Source organism: Amphiprion ocellaris, chromosome 3 (genome assembly GCF_022539595.1).
Source record: "Amphiprion ocellaris isolate individual 3 ecotype Okinawa chromosome 3, ASM2253959v1, whole genome shotgun sequence".
Taxonomy (NCBI): Eukaryota; Metazoa; Chordata; class Actinopteri; family Pomacentridae; genus Amphiprion; species Amphiprion ocellaris.
In genome coordinates, this window is record NC_072768.1 from 18,950,957 (window position 1) to 18,965,215 (window position 14,259).

Sequence of the window (14,259 nt, forward strand, 5' to 3'; positions counted from 1 at the left end):
CCTACAATTCTTTCCTCAAGGTAAGGCCTTTTGTCTGGGTGAGAGATGAATGAGGCGTAGGGACGAGAAGCAGGAAGAAAGGGTGTTTTACATTCTTCCAGTCCACACAGAGTGGAAAATGGGATGAAATTGCTGTAGAAAGGAACTTAAAAGGAAAATTGTTGCTTTAGTCATCTTGGCGTACCTGAGAACTTGTTTAAAAAGGCGGTGATTATTCTTACTTTGTGAGGCTGTCTTTGCTCTGACCCCTGACCAAACAGCTGATCGGTAAATGCTGAGTGTTTTCGGTGTTCACACTAGACGATATTTACTATGTGTGAGTGTGTTTGAATGTGTTTGCGGCTGTGTGTGTGTGTCCATGAGTGACTGTGTGGGTCTGCACTCCATGGTGAGTAATGAGCTCGTACCTCGTCCAATGGCCCGATGGAGGATTTCAACTGCAGTTGCAGCAGTATGGGAATTACCCCGTATCACAGCCCATATTAATCAGCGTGGCATTCTCCTCATAGGCGCCATGCTTCACCCACGTTACAGCTGCACAAACTCCTGATACATGGTATCCGAGAGGACATGATGGTTTAACTGAGCCTTATATCAGCCAGTGTTTATAACAGAGGCCATATTGCTACCTGCTTTTATGCATAGAAATATGTCAAACACAGTCTTAGGGCTTTTGATCTGACTCAGTGTGATTTTCCCTGGTGATCTGAAGTAACCAAGAAGGGTTGCAGTTCTCGTGCTTGTGCTAGATACACTATATGTCTAATCTATAGCAGCAACATCTTCCTCATAACCTGCTTCAACCTTTTGCGGAGTGTCCTTCAGGAGACAAGCGGCAGAGCTAATAGAAAGTCACGACAGTTCTGTGTGTGCGCTTGTGTTTGAAAGAGGCAAACTGAGCCTCTCTGCTCTCTCATTGGTTCAGGTATTGATTGCACATAAAAGGTCTTTTTTTTTCTTTTTTTTTTCTTTACGAGGCGTCCTTTTTACTGCCCGTCTTAAAGTAAATGAATTTCCTTGTGGTGCTGCTTTCAGATGCTGAGAAAGGAGTGTGCATGTGTGTGTGTGTGTGTGTGTGTGTGTGTGTGTGTGTGTGTGTGTGTGTGTGTGTGTGTGTGTGTGTGCATGTGTGCGTGTGTGTGTGCGTGTATCTGAGAGCTGCAGAGATTGCGTTAACACACTGGGCCATAATAACTTATCCTCCTCCCCATTTTGTAGCAGAGAAGGTTCTGAGAACCTCGTCCCGTCGTAATGGCACATTCCAAGCAATCACACATTTCATTACCTTCTGTAGTGTTTTAGATCCCTGCTCTACTCCTGTTGTCTCCTTGAGATTTTTTATCTTTCATCGTTCTGGTTGCAAAATAGCCAAAGGAGGAATCCTACAAAATATATTCCATCTTGATTTTTTTTTAATATATATATATTTTTTTTATTTTTTTTTTTTACTGGATGTCATAAAAGCAGCAACAACAAATAAACATGTTTATAGGAAACATTTCTTAGTTGTAGAGTAAGTTCTTTTTTTTCTTATTTTTCACATTTTTAGATTTTATCAGTCACACATTTTCCATCTCTACATCCCTAATCGTACCTGTTTGATGTGCAATAAATGATCACAATGTCACAGATGTTGGCAAAGAAAAAACATTTTAAAGGGTAAACAAACAGAAAATAGCATTTTCATTCATGAGCCTTAGAGATGCAAGGATTTAGTTAATTTTGGACAGAGCCACGCTACATGTTTCCCTCTGTTTGCAGACTTTACACTATGCTAAGCTAGCAGTATTCTGGTTGTAGTTTCATTTGTAAAGGGCAGATATAAAAATGGTATCAGTGTCCTTATGTTGGTCTTGCTAGGGAACAAATTAGTGTCCTTTGCAAAAAATCCAAATTATTTTTTTACTGCGAACAAATAATCCAAAACTGGCAGGAATGGAGAATTTTTTTAAAAAAAATTCTTATTTTCTCCAGAATATTTTCTCTGCAAATACAGTTGTCTGTTTCTTAATCACACCATTGGGGAGGTGGGGGGTTTATTGGTAGCTCGGGGATCAGTCTGTTTTTAGACTCCTCTCCACTCATCATTGTGGCTAATTAGAATTTTGAGGTTCAGGAACGCAAACACAAGCACATGCACACCAAAACTCTCGCTCTTCCTCATGCCTCGGGCGACAAGATGTCACCACAGCTGCTGCTGCTGTGTGCACTTCCATCCCCTTCCTCCCTCCCACTATCTGACTCCCTTGCGATCTCGTCCAAGTCAGCCCTATGACAGCTCTTGTTCTGACGGGTTTTTTTGTGTGGTTGTGTAGTCCAGGACCACCATCAGGGCCCCATGCTACAGGGCTAAAGCCTCTGGCACCATTTAGAGACTTCGCCAGTCATTCATTGTGAAAGGAGGGGTCCTCCTTACTGTCTCCTCAGTGTGACAGCAGCTCCCAGTGTGAGATGTGTCGACTGCAGAAGCTCACAAAGATGTATGGGGGTTAATGTACTGTTGGATATGCTGCTCTACTGGTGGGCCTGAGGAGAGGGAGGGAGGCAGAACAGCAGCAGTTTGGGGAGAAGAGATGGAGATGTACGTGGGAGAGTGACAGATGCAAAAATTGGAGGAGGGAGAAGAAAGAGAGGTAACGACTAGGAGGGGGGTGAGAGGAGGTGAAGTGGAAAAGGAAGATACAGAGATGTAGGGAAAAACTGACAGATGCAGCGACGGAATGGGAAATGCACGGGGAGAGATGGGTGGTTAGAGGGTAGGGGTTAGTGAGTGTTTCTCTGCATTTGGATGCGGAATGAGGCTGGTGGAGTCGGGGCTATCGGAGGAGGAGACGCAGAGCTGGGTGGATGAACATGGAAAAGCTTTCACTAAGTCTGGGCTCCCCACCCCCAGAACCCTGTGAGCTTTTAGAGGCCTCCCCCGGGACGCCACCACTTCTGCTGCTGCAGCGGCAGACTGACGTCCTGTCATAAGACACCGAACAGGAGCTCTTCAAGGCAGAGCTGATACACACACGCACACATTCACGTACGACGAGACGCCAACGCTTTGCTGATTGTCGACTCGCCGCCTTATTTCAGACTATTGTGTATGGTGGTGTAATAGTTTGTGTGTGTTTGTGTCTGCGTAACTGTACAAGTGTGCGTGCAAATGTGCTGTCTATTTCTGTGTCTTTGTTTATGGTCTTTTCAGGGCTGTGTGTGCGTTCGCTGCCTTGTCATTACCATTCAGGGGGAATGGATGGGGAGGGACAGGGGACAGGCATGCTGACAGACAGACACCAGCTAGTGGAGAACTCTGACACATCATGAATTATGCAGGATACAGCTGCGGTTGGGCACATACGCTTCAGTCATGGATATAAATGTACGCAGGGCCAGTCATGTAATGCGTGCCCCGAACATGAAGCACAGTCAACATGGTTGCCCCGGGCTACCAATATGCCTTTTATGGCTAGAGTGAGAGATGGACAAATACAGAAATATTAACTTTATTTTTCAGTAAAATGGGTGGCTATTTTCTGCAGTAGCTGGGAGAAATTTTAAATAATAATGTGCCAGAACAGCTACGAACATAGACAAATTAACGTGTTTTTTTAGCTTATAACTGTAACTTTTTGAAACAAGTAGTGAAATCACAGAAAAATAATATTAATGTACACGTTGCCCCTAAAAAACAGACTAAAACTGTAAATAATGTCCACATCAAATATCTGTATTTTTATAAATTGTTTTCATTCTTTATCAGTGTTCAGCTCAAAAATTTTTTTATTTAAATCAGCAAGAAACATTGCTATTGTGCAGATATTTACTGTTCTTTAACTGGAAAGGAGGAATGGACATATTCAGGATTCAAAAATGGTAATTTTTTATTTATTATTATTATTATTATTATTATTATTTTTTTTTTTTTTTTTTTTTTTTTTTTAATTTACAGATTTCCCTTGTTTTGTTAAATTCCGTACAATATCAGGTAAAATCACAGAAAAAGTAGCAAATATAATGGGAACTCATTCTTTTACACTGTCATTGTAAATGTAATTCGTATTTAAATCAGATATAAATGTAGTTATGCTACAATTATTGGCCTTATTTTGACCATTTGGACAATTTTTGCACAGTTTTTGTGCTGGTACCCTTCCTGCTAGAGGTTTATCATTTTTTAATCATTATTGTTGTTTTTTACAGTGTGATGAGGGTTTATTTTGTTCTTTTTTTTTAACCTACAGAGCTTTAAAACCAGGTAGAACAAATCTGACACAGAACTTATGCACACTTCAAAGTAGTTCAGTGTCATTCTTTTCCCCCCATTGTATATTCATTTTGTCTTTATTTTATATTTTGCCTGCCACTAAATTAGTCAGACGTGAGATATATGTGCTACATATCAATACATACGTCTTTTTCAAGTACAAAAACACAAATTGCAGCCGCTGTACTGTTGACTGTGATTCGATTTTGCTTTTTCTTTTCATTTGGGTTAATGTTCTGTTTCTCATAACATCAGTAAAGTGCAGACGAGCAAGGCTGTCAACTGAAAAAAAACTAAATATATTTGTTCTGCTTTCTATAAATCAGAATCAATATTAGATTTGTAGACATAGTTGTCTGAAAGCCTTTCTATGAACACCTGTTAATTTTTAACATGCTTTTACTAAAACAGCACATAAAAGCAAAACAGCATGCACCTAAACTCTGGCTGTCTGCGATGCAATTTAATGCAACTTTATGAGAACCATAATATAATCTAAACATACATTAAATGCAGAGCAAGCATTTAAAACCCAGTGAACTTCAATCATCATGAAAATGTAGCCAAACTTAAAATCATCAATCAGAGCTTCTCTGCTTGCAGCATTTTATTAATACACGTCACTGCAGTAAAAAACTGGTGTACTTCAATAAATCTGTTCATTGTTGCACTTAAGCCAAAACTGAGCCTCAAATTATGTGGATACTTTAAAAATCGCAGGGGACTAATGCACTAGAATAAAAGAAGACATATTGAAATCGAAAACAAAAGAAAAGTAAAAGTGGCACTTTAGCCAGAGGAGAGTTCTGTAATATTAAAGATTTACCTTTTTATTGGCAAAAACTTTACTTTGCCTCAAGGTTATGCTGACAAATAAAGATTAATACAAGTAGGTTACATCTCTGTCCATCAAAATGCAGTCGTCATTGTGAAGGTTGTTTTGGATATAATTTCTCCTTATGCCTTTGCATATCCATGGAATAATGAAGGGGGATACCAGTGGAATTGTGCAGATGTGATCATGCACGGTTCATGGCCATGCAATGTAAATCCACAGTCTTATAAATAATTCCTTGTAGAAAGAAATTCACAGAAATGAATTCCCAGGTTCCCCATCTTAGCCCCTGGGATGATTTATTTATTTAATATTTGCTCTTATATATTCTCACTTATTTTAATAAATAAAACAAAGAGGCAACATAAGGCTGCACCTTTAGACAAAGAGACAACCCTGTCCCCTGAAAATAACATTCATATACAACTAAACTGCATTCTCAATCCCATCTGCATGTGGAGGCTGGAGGGGAGGTGGAGTCATCAGTCTACAGCTGGATCATCACCAAGAAGACTGCATGGTTTGGCTTTGGCACCAAAACTACTTAGTTAATTGAGTTAAATATCACGGTTTGGGTTGAAATATGACTGAATGTATGAATGTTTTGCCCCGTCTAGGGGTGGCTGAGACTTAACATGAATCTTCCTCAGGTCCCCAGCAGCCACAGAGTGCAAAATTGGGGAGGTTTTTTACACTATTTACACAATTAAGGAGTCACACCTTACCTTCGTGGTGGATATAAGCCAAAAGAACAACTAAAATTATCATTCTAGCTAAACATAACCAAGACAACCTAACCAAAAGTATCAAACCAAAATACAATAGCATATCTTCCTATTTAACAGCAAAAACTATTAAACAAAAATGGCTCTCATTCCTGTAAACTCCTACAGGCAACCAACAATCCACAACGTGTCGAATCCACAGGTAAAGAAACCGGATGCAAGTGTGATTGGTTTAAAGGTTTAAATCGTAGGTTCCCCACAACCAGGCAGTGCCGTCTTGAATCTCTCTTTATTCAGACATCATTGGCTTGGTTCTGGTTCACCAACAACAGCCTGGCACCAGCACACTCCAATTTGCATCTCTTACTACAGTCACACCAGGCATACATCCACTACTTTATATGGAGGGAGAGAACAGAATGAGCCTAAAAAAATATATCTGTGGTTCTGACAACAACACTTTTACAGCACGTTTGAAGCTTCTTCTCTATTTCCAACACAGGCCAGACAAGAGCGACAGTAAAGCTATGAAATAAATAGCAATAATATGTTTATTAGAGGGCTGCACAGTGGTTCGGTGGTTAGCATCATTGCCTTGCAGCTAGAAGATGCCCGGTTTGCGTTCCGGCCTGGGATCTTTCTGCATGGAGTTTGCATGTTCTCCCTGTGCATGGGTGGCTTTTCTCTGGGTTCTTCTGTTTCCCCCCTCAGTCCAGCAACATGCTGAGGTTAATTGGTGATTCTAAATTGCCTGTAGGTGTGAATGTGAGTGTGATTGTTTGCCTCTATGTGTAGTCCTGTGATAGATGGGTGACCTGTCCAGAGTTTCCCCTGTCTTCACCCTAAGTCAGCTGGGATAGACTCCAGCCCCCCGCGACCCTAATGAGGATTAAGTGGTGTAGATAATGGATGGATGGATGTTTATTAGAAATGTGTTTGTGATAAATATGTTATTAATGTGTTAATATGTCTCAAAATGTAATTGAGAAAACACCTTCATTGTACATGAATATCATTTTTAGTAGACAGGGTTGAAAGAGAGCATCAGTGATCTTGATAACATGCTAAATCCTTTAGTAAATAAGATAAAACTATGAATACTTTAAATAACTCATGCCCCAGTTCCATCTGAAGGTGTTCAGCCTTCTTAACAGAAGTGGGACGGACGAACTTGTAATCTAGGAGTCTTAGAGCATCTTTAGTAATGAAACTTTTTGAAAACACCCCACACATAAGAAGATTCACAACAAGGTCTTCATGAACATCTTAGCTTTAAGATGCTTTTAGGCGTCGGGCTCCGGGACTCTAAAGATTTTCTTTTTTTTTTTTTTACCAGCCACTAGTCCCTGCATGAAATAATTGGAGCCAGCATCTGTGAGCACCCTCTCCCTGTTTAGGTCTCAGATGTGTGTTTATTGACCGAATTGCTGAAGTGTTCCTATGAGATGAATGGGGAGGTAGCCTTTGTATTTCCTGTATTTTCAGCTCATTATCTTCTCCTTTCAAGCCCCTCTAAGCTTATTAGGATGCTTGGCCACCAGTTAAAATTTTCTGTCACTATGCTGTCAGATCTGTAACTAATGGCCATCTCAGCTGTCCTTGGCTGGCCTATTGCTAGTTTCTCAAAGGACACTGTGGGCTGCTGAAGGGAGAGGAGCATTTGATCAGATGCTGAAGATGGACACCTCTCCCTTTCATCTTTCAATTCATCTACAGTTTCAAGTCCAGAGGAGCACTTTTAATCAGCGCTCCTGAATCACGCCGAGGCTAGTTTAGCATCAACAGTGTTCTTTAAGGACAAGGAGATAGAAGAAGAAGAAGAGATAAAAGAATTTTATGTTCAGTGTTAATGATGCAATTTAGATTTGTGACTCCTACACACTCCTGGAGGGTTATGTTCAAGAGCACCATCAAGGAGCCCTGCTGCATTACACCTACACTGTAAATTGATGTTTTATTGGAAGGAGAAACTCTCGCTTTCTCGAGTTGTGATCATTTACCAGCACACGTCTCCTTCAGAAGTGATACTCTAATAAAGGGACACGATCTATAGCGAAACTGCACTTATTTCATCATATTTCCCATATTGTTTGTTGTACCAATGATATTTTCAATGAGTTTTCACAACCTTTTGTCGAACCCTAGGTTTCTCTGTGTTGTGTGAGGAAAGAAGACAGAAGAGAGTGTTTGTTTGAGGAGGAAACGTGTGGACAGTAGAGAAAGGAAGAAAGGATATTTAATTACTGCGTGATAGCAGATAAGCCGACACGAGAGGAGGGAAGGGAAACGAACAAAGGGAAGCAGAAAGAAGGTGATTTATAATAGGGTGTAAAAATGGAAGAGGAAAAATGGCAATCATGAGGAGGAGGAGGATGGGAGGAGACCTGGGGATGGCCAGTTAGTTCATGAGGAAGTGCTGCAGGCGGTGAGAGAAGGAGTGCTGAGGTCATGCTGGCATATCGACGAGGACAGAGAGCAGAACAGGGCCAGACAAACAATTTGTTCACTCAGACCTCATTTACATTGATGTCGAGCACCGGGAAGGTTGTCAGAGTTTTAGACAACATGACGCGCCAGACAGACAAAAACTTGGAGCAGCAGAAACAGCAGATAGACCAGTAAACAAACAGCCACAGGAGGGAAGATTAATAGCAAATGAAGACATGCACAGATGGAGAGGCCCTTATAAACTTGCATATTAACAGATTCAGGTAAATAGAGACGTTGCATGAAAAGCAGGGCAGTCCAGGCGATATTGCATAAGACGGGAACAGTTGTGAAAGCTGTTGATGTATAGTTTTAAACAGCAAGGGTCACAATGTGTGTTTCTACAATGGTGGGCAGGAAGAAAACATCACAGCCTCATCATAGCTGAAACCTCCCCTGGGCGCCTCCCACCCAGCGCTCAGGCACAGGTAGTGAATTTTTAAAACCATATTAATTTTTTCACCCCCTTGACAGCTCCCATGATGCATCGCTGCAGCTCTCGCTCCTCTGCTCCACAATCTACCCACAAGGCCTCAGGGCCAGTGACTGTTTAAGCTCAAGCGGCTTGTTTAAGCACAATGATTATGTATTCATTATTTATTTAGAGACGGCCTTACAAAGCACTCACTCCATCACCCGTAATTAGTGTGTCTTAATTAGGCCCTGCTAATGGCCGGAGCTGTCGTTTAGCTGAGCGCAACCTGCTGCTTCTACCTAAATGACACCTCTCCCAGGGATAGCTGGGTACCGTAGCGGCTACAGTGCTGCGAACTGCACCGGGCGCACCGCAGCTGCATTGTTATAAAGGCCAACAGAAATTAGAAATGCATGTTTTTCTCTGCAGCCGGTGACAGATCTCCTCTGTAAATGACATATCCCGTACTCTGTTATAAGATAAAGATAAAGATAAAGTTCTTTATTTCTCCCCACTCCAGGGGAAATTTACATTGTTACAGCAGTTTTATTTACAATATATACAAGGGTGGCAAAATTTTTAACAGAAAAAATAAAAATAAAAATAAAGTTTAAAAGTGCAAAGATGTTATGACAAAAATAAAAAGAGCATTCTAATGTGAGCAATAGCAAATAGTTGCTTATTTACTAATCAAGCAGATAAAACGGTGAACATTCCTTTGGAGTTTGTTTCAGTCCAGTAAAAGAACAAAATTTAGGTTTGGTCTCTACTAGCTTGCATGGAAAATGTCTTTAGTTGCTAAATTCATCATTTTGTTCACCAGCTAGTCACTAATCTGATCTTCCTGTTGTTTAGTGCAGGATAGCTGTTGTCTAGTTGGTTTGTTTGAGTTTTTTTCATTCAAAACAGCTGAAAATGACTTAGATTAGAGTGGCTAGAGTGAACCAAAACTAGGGCTGCCACTAAATACTATCTTACCAAGTGGTCAGTTAATCTTAACAGTTAAAGACCCCCTCTAGTGAAAATCACTGTGTTTTTTTTCTGACTTCTTGAAACATCCATATGGTTTTATTTATATAGTGATAGACATATCATGAGTGAAAGGAGCAGTATTTTCACCTTGAAAACACAGTGTACTGATGACAGTCTAAAAATCACATCTTCAGACTTTCAGGGTTTCATATGTAACAAACTAAAGGAACCAATCCTGTCAACTTGCTCGGTTGGACTTTTTGCATCATTGTTCATCTTCAGAACTGGTTTCCGGTTTGAACATGTATGGTTGAATGACTCCAATATTGCAACTTGCCAATGTGTACCATAGAATAGTTTGATAGTGTTTGAGCAAAGTTGTCGGTGAGCTGGCGTGCTCAAGCTGCAAAGAGTGGGGAGGAGTGAGTGAAGACGGATGGATGTTGTATGTAACTCTGATACACAGTGATGAGGCTTGAACATCGCATTTAGGATTCCTTTCATTTTTCAGTTTTAAGATTTCTGACAGTATTTAGCAGTAATGAGGCCAAAAGATAAAAAAAAAAAAAAAACTTCCCTCATCATCGCATTCTTGTTTCTTTCTTTTTAGGTGCTCATGCTACTACTGCCTTGGCATGCCATTGTGGTTAACAAACCACCCTTTTTTGTTTTGTAATAATTACAATGAGTGATCCAAGTTTGAATCTGCTGCAGCCACCGTTTTCTAAACCTGTTGCACTGACTGCATGTGACCAATGACTTGAGGCGAAAAACAACTGACATCATGACATAGTAATTACATAGTGATACTGGAAAAAAAGCATTTGTTACGATGGACTAAAGCATTTTTTTCACTGCAGCATGGTTTAAACACATTTTCAGCAGAGTAATCCCCTTAGCCGGAACCTAACCGGCAAAATTATGGGCTATGAAACCAAAACTATTCACTGAAAGATGCTAAATCATTCCCAGCAGCTGAATGGAACCATCGCTGTTTAATTATTTGTGGGTTTGCCATCATGAGAGACACCACATTCCACTTTAAACATTTGTACAAATACAATATATTGATCACAGCAGCCTTAAATGCCGCAGCTAACACAACTCGGGGTCTTACAAGCTACGAAGCAGCAGTTACCAGCCCAAGTTTGTTTATTTTGAGTCTCATTGGTCCTGTTGGCTCAGCTGTCAGTCAAACACGTGCATCCATCCTCCCACTCAGAGGTTCGGAGACTACAGGAGCATGTCTGATATCGCTAAAAACCCTTATTCATCTTTTAGAAAGCAGGTGACAAACTGTGATTTCAGCTGTTCTGTGAGGGGTGGGGGGATTATATACAGTGTGATTGCATTCTGTATGCGCTTGCAGCTACCGATTCACAGGGCTTGTTTCCAATTTACCATGATTACTCATCCACTCTCCCACTCAAGTGCTTGCAGATATGGATTTGCGTTTCAGTGTCTGTTTCATCTTCAGGAACTCAGTGTGTAACTCCGTTTGCCTCGGGTTTCATGATGATTGATTGATTATTTGAGTTCTCTCTTTCTCCTAATGAAGACCAAGCACCAGTGACAATCACTCAATTACACTTTACTGTGCATAAAAATACAACGATCCACAACCCATTTTTCACCCCATGGCTGGATCATGTGCATGCCAATAACAGCTTTGTACACATTATGATCGACTCAAAGGTTCTGCAGTTTTCCTTCAGCCGACACTGTAACCATAATCTGACGTGACAAATTCTGCTCATTTTATAATCCACTTTTATTCAAATGGCATCTGAACTTACTAGCAGGAGTTGAGATCCAGAGATGTTTCTCAATAACTCCTCCCTGTCAGGATTATCAAGTAAACCTGAAGGGAGATGGAAATCGGTTTAAATTAGGTAACTGTACAAGAGATGTACATGTGGTAGCAGAAGCAGTTTTCACACTGAGTGATGCAGCACAGCAGAACTGCATCCCAGCCCCTAGGGCTATCTGTCAGTCAAAGAAGGGAAAAGACATGTGGAAGGAACTGAGAATAGCGAAAGGAAGGGAGGAAGGAAAGAAGGAAGGGGTAAACCCAAAGAACTGCACCTGTCCAGTTTCAGAATAGGCAGCGGGAACGAAGTGAAGAGGTTGTCAGGAGCGTAGACTGTGAAAGGGAGACATGAGGAGAAGAGGCCAGGTGAAACTCAACCCTAAACTCTGCCTTTTTGCTGCTCAAAGAGAGATCAAACTGCTGGGATTGGCTGAGGTGATAATGAGAACACCTCTGTTTTTGTCTCAGCTTTGAGACGGACAGGCGAGGGAAAAGGAACACACAGAAAGGTGAAGGTGGAGGATGAATAAAAAAGGAGGACGGTGGGTTCATGGCAGAGCTGCATAACAAGCCCGGGAGGGTGCAGAGGAAAGACCGTCCGCTTGTTCCTCGCTTTGTCCTCCGAGAGCTGCCTTAATAGAGCCCTTGTTTCCAGGCTGCCACTCAGGATAACGAGTAGGATAACTGCAGTCTGTCTCATCCTCTCTCCTTTCTCCTCCTTCCAATATTCCTCCTCCATCTCCTCCTTCTCTGTCTACTTCCTACGCACCCTTCGCGTCCTTCACCGCCTCCGCCTTCTTCCTTTCCTTCTTCCTCCTCCTCGCTCTGCGTAGATATTTCTGTTATTTTCCACATCTTCCAGTCAGCAAGGTAACTCTGAAATAACTGCTCTACCGTGGCCTTGACCTCTCGAGCAGATAGAGACAGAAAGCCAGATTTTATTTTGTTTGTGTAGTTGTTGTTTTTCTCACAGCAGAGAGAGGAAAAACACGACATGCTTTAACAAGTGAAAATACTGCGCCATCCACATCTATGATTCAACAAAAGCAAAAGCCTCATGATTCAGAGGAGACGGTGCTTCTCGGCAGTGCCCTTGTCTGACTGTCACTGTTGATGGTTTAATTACAACGATCTTCCATTATCATTTACGCAAGATGATAAAAGAAGGCGAGGCTTTTTTTTTCAAGCGTGCTGTATCCTCGCTGTACCTCACACATTCAGTCTCGTCGAGTCCAAGGTGTGACAGCAGCGAGTTTCACTGTCCTGAAACACCACAGCACTTTAAAAGTTGATCTGACAGCAGGTTGAGAAATGTTGCGCCGTAATTGCGGCTGACAGGTTTGCTCAGATCAGACGGAGAATTATAAATCTTTTGTTGAGGGTGTTAACCCTCTGTTGTTGTAACCAGACAGTCGAGCATTTAAAACACCTGAATGAAACTGGCTGAAAATAACCATTTGCGTATTTTTAGACTTACCTCACCATCGATCTCTGTTATAAATAGAATCTGACTCAATTGTACTTTGAACTACTTCATACAGCCATGCAGGAGAGAGGAGGATGATTCAAACAAATTCAGCTTGATTTTTTTTTTTTATACGCCGGCGATACACCTCATGCATCTTCTCCCTTTTTAAAAACTCGCCGTGCTTTTATCACACTGAAATTCACAGGCAACAAAGAGCATTGGATATTTCTCTTCAGGAGTGGGCAGAATTCATATTAATTTTCAAAGATAGGCTAGTTATACTATTTGCTGTAGACTCACGGTTTTTAAGCAGTGTCCTTTTAACCCAGCATTGCCGTTCTAAGGGGAGAAAATGAGGTGCTCTGCTCTCACCATACTGATGTAATTAGTGAAATGTGGGCTTTCGCTTTAAAGTCTGCCACATTATGAGAGCGTTCTGAAGCTGGCCAATACTGAATCCGGCTACAAAAAAAAAAAATGGAATATGCTGTAGGTATTTTTAACAAACCTGCAGCTGACTCAGACAAATGCGGATAATTTTTAAATAGATAAAGCACTAATCTGTGGGACATTTGATCAACGCTTAATCTGCTGCAGAAATTCTATTAAAAGGCTGAGGGCTCATTAGCCAATAGATCTTAATCCCATTACTGCCTGGGCGGTGGGGGACCATGAGCCCGTCTGCCTGTCGCTCTGTGGGGGATACTGTTGCAGGCAGGCGCAGAGAAGGTCATACACGGCACATTGCCATTTTCATAATGAGAGCAGAGCATCATGCATCATGCACAATCATAAAAAAGCCATCACTGGCTATGCAGACTCATTTAATCACGATGCATGTCTGGACCTAACATATTTAGCCCTACTGTGTAATAACAGGCTTTATTTCTGCTCTCGTGTGGGGCTGGCCCTTAGTTTAATTAAATGGTAACTGAAATATCAGAGTAATCTGTCTCTCTGCGTATATTATGCTCATTGTTGAAAACTGTATCGGATTTGTTCCTGGTTGATGTTTGCGGGGTTGTTTGTCGTAATAAAAGGGTTGAACGTTGGCCCGTTTTAAGCCGAGAGAGGAGTGAAAAAGAGAAACGAGGAAACCAAATAAAAAAGATGAACGGAATAAGAGGGGAAAAATAGAGGAGAACTTCAGAGCATGTAATCTTGGTCTTTGTATTAAAGACAAGAGCTGAAAGAGGAGGAGGAGGCAGAGTCAAGGATATTTCTAAGTGGAGCTCTGTGAAAACAAACATCAGCTCCATCTAGCTGTGCCAAAAGCCCTTTTGCTGAGCTTCTTC

At 41.3% G+C, this 14,259-nt stretch overlaps 1 protein-coding gene across 2 annotated transcripts in view; it reads left to right on the forward strand.

The window, feature by feature from the left end:
- The window catches only part of nell2a (neural EGFL like 2a), a 91,723-nt gene that overhangs the window by 61,434 nt on the left and 16,030 nt on the right, over positions 1-14,259 (forward strand). The gene's annotated exons all lie outside the window — the stretch shown is intronic.